Genomic DNA, 3183 nt, shown 5'->3' on the forward strand with positions numbered 1-3183 from the left:
TGATTAAGCATGAAGTCAGGACTCAAGATATCCCATCTATTTACTATAGTTTGTATTAGTAACTTCAATACTTAGAGAAAAAATAAAAGTTAGTAGTGCAAACCAATATCCAGTTCTCCTTTCTTTCCTGGGAATACAAGGCTACAATTTGCAGTCTGCTTGCACCTAAGCGGAGCCATGTGACAGCTCTGGCCAAGTAAATAAGAATGGGAGTGACGTGTGGCAGTAGAAAAGCAAGCACAATCCTTTCATTCTGTTCTCTTGTCTTAGCAATCATGAAGGAGGCTACATGGTAAGGTAACCACAGTGTGAAAGCAGCCTGAATTATTTTTCTTTTAAAACAAGTAATTGTTTTATGTATTTACCATCAGTGTGAGGCAGATGTAAATGAACAGGAATATCTAGAGGATAATTCCTACTGAGAAACATTTCAAGGTGTCCACAGACTGGTCAGAATACTATGGTACTATATGGTATAAACAACTAGTCAGTGATATTTCCATTTATTTCACTTTTAGTAATAAAACGTTTTTCTTATACACGATTGAACACATATTTTGCTTTAAACTTAATAGTCATGGTTGAAGAAATAATGGTTTATTTTTCTAATCAAGTGGCCAAGCTGCTCAATCTTAAAACCACAACGAGAATGTGGCACCTTATTATTTTAACTAAACAGTAAGATGTTCTGTTTTGATTATTCCTGGTAAATTGCAACTTTGTTTCTCACTAGTTTCCATTTGCCAAACAGTCATGACAAACAGTTTAACCTGGTGGCTACTTGCTTTCAAGGGATTCTATCAGATGAATCCTCATTTCCAGTGCAATAGCTGTTGGCAGTCCTTTGCTGAAAGTCCATCCATCAGGACTTTTCTACTGTGGTTAGTTAAGAGTCCTGCTTTTGCTGCCAGGGCTTCATTCTGCTGAATATGATATTCCTGAAATTTAATGGATATTCTTTGCATCATTTAAAAATATTTCTATAAGCAATGTTCTGAGCAGGTTATCTCAACAGGTATTACTTCTCTTCCTGTGAAGTCTTTACCCAGTCCAAAAAGCATGTTTCTTTAAGTTTATAGTAGGTTCCAAGAAGTTCATTGAACTATTTTAACTGATCAGATTCTGGTATTTGTGCAGCCATATTCTTTTGGTATGTTTATCAGTCACTTTTTCTGATGCATGAGTTTCCTTTCTGTTCTGGAAAAGCAGCTAAACTTTGCTTGAATGTCTCCTGTGAGGCCTGATTTCTTCCTTAAGCACAGGCTCTCCCATTTGGTACCAGTATGAGGCAGAGAGGCTAGTCTAGGGACAGAGGGTTGGGGTATGGGTGGGTGCCTGGCAGCTGGATGGCAGAGAACCTAAAGTTAGCACTTTAATTGTTGAGTCACCACATGGGGACAGCTGCCCCAGAGAGTTGCCAGGACCTACAGTGGTCTTTGCTTGAGTGTAAAATAACTTTTACGTGTTTAAGCCAGTGAGATTTTGGATTAATTTGTCACTGAAGAATCACTTGTCCTAATCTGACTAATATGGGTGGCACTGGGAATTGCAGTCATTAGACATAAGAGAAGAAAGCCTGTAATAGCAATAGCTAGCCCTTATTAAGCACTTACTCTCCAGGATTTGTCCCATATACTTGAATGAATTGTCTTTTTTGACTCCCACAATAATCTACTTAAAAGATGAGGAGACTGAGGCACAGAGGAATTTAGTAGCACACCTGGGGTCACAGAGTTTATAAGGTTTAGAGCTGGGATTCACACCTGCATTTGGTATGATACCAAGGTTCATTTACTTCCTGAATATGCTCTAGAGTCATTTGGTTTATTCACATGTTTGTAACTTTCTAAGTAAATGCAAAAATAAGACTTGTTTCTTAGGTGTCAGGTGAAATAGTTTTTAGAGGAGCATGGTAGATTTTTGTCTTTCAAGAAATTTCTTAGGATTTATGGAACTTTATTTCCTTTGGGGCAAAAGGGGAAATTTCTGTTTCATATGACCTGCTTTGTTTTTATAGTACCCATATGTTGGGCATAGAATAGGATTAGAGGCGAGTTCTTTTAAGATTTAGGAATGCTGATGTGATTAATTTGATCTAACAGTGATGACAGCATAGAACAATCAACAATTTTAATAAATTAAATTTCATTTATGTGTCTTCTGGGAAGGACTCTGTCAGTTTAAGTAAGATTTGGTGCCTTGGTTGACTATGAAGTTTTTTTCTTTTGGCTGCGTTGGGTCTTGCTGTGTGTGGGCTTTCTCTAGTTGCGGTGAGCAGGGGCTACTCTTCATTGTGGTGCGCAGGCTTCTCATTGCAGTGGCTTCTCTTGTTGCGGAGCACGGGCTCTAGGCGTGAGAGCTTCAGTAGTTGTGGCACACGGGCTTAGTTGCTCTGCGGCGTGTGGGATCTTCCTGGACCAGGGCTCGAAACCCTGTCCCCTGCAGTGGCAGGCAGATTCTTAACCACTGCACCACCAGGGAAGTCCCACCTATGAAGTTTTGAACTGAGCCTGGCTCTTCACTCTGAGGATCAAATCCTGAAGTCCTGGCTGTACTCATCCAGCATGTCTTTGACTCCTTAAAGAATTATTACTTTAATGAAGATGAAATCTATTACTTTAAACATTTTTTTCTTGGGCTTCCCTGATGGCGCAGTGGTTGAGAGTCCGCCTGCCGATGCAGGGGACATGGGTTCGTGCCCCGGTCCGGGAGGATCCCACATGCCGCGGAGCGGCTGGGCCCGTGAGCCATGGCCGCTGAGCCTGCGCGTCCGGAGCCTGTGCTCCGCAACGGGAGAGGCCACAGCAGTGAGAGGCCCGCGTACCGCAAAAAAAAAAAAACAAAAAAAAAAAAAACAAAAAAAAACATTTTTTTCTTGATAATAAAAATTCAACCATGACCCTCATTAATGAACTGGCAAATTATTTTACTCTACCCTGTTAAATGTATTAGTTGGTATGGGTTGCTTTGGAGATATTTTTAAATACATTTTTTGATAGATATTTAAAAATATTGATTCTTCAGATCTCCCTGAAGAATCTGGGAGAAGTCTGGGGGCAGGGAAAACACAAGATGAACTGAGACATCTTGTTGGGCGAGAAAGAAGGGAAATACTCAAAGACTAATGGGTGTGTGTGTGAAAAGATATTCAAGTCAGCTTGAAGGGATTACTCTTGGCAATAC

The 3183-nt window shown here is 40.3% G+C and overlaps 1 pseudogene across 1 annotated transcript; it reads right to left on the reverse strand.

Annotated features, from left to right (window-relative positions):
• Positions 1-812: 812 nt before the first annotated feature.
• On the reverse strand, positions 813-1141 carry LOC308627247 (mitochondrial import inner membrane translocase subunit Tim9-like; annotated as a pseudogene). The gene is made up of 2 exons: positions 1023-1141; positions 813-938 (listed from the first exon to the last, which is right to left on the reverse strand). The product of its transcript is annotated as a mitochondrial import inner membrane translocase subunit Tim9-like (transcript).
• Positions 1142-3183: the final 2042 nt, after the last annotated feature.

The sequence above is a fragment of the Mesoplodon bidens genome (genome assembly GCF_964165515.1).
Source record: "Mesoplodon bidens genome assembly, chromosome: 1".
Taxonomy (NCBI): Eukaryota; Metazoa; Chordata; class Mammalia; order Artiodactyla; family Ziphiidae; genus Mesoplodon; species Mesoplodon bidens.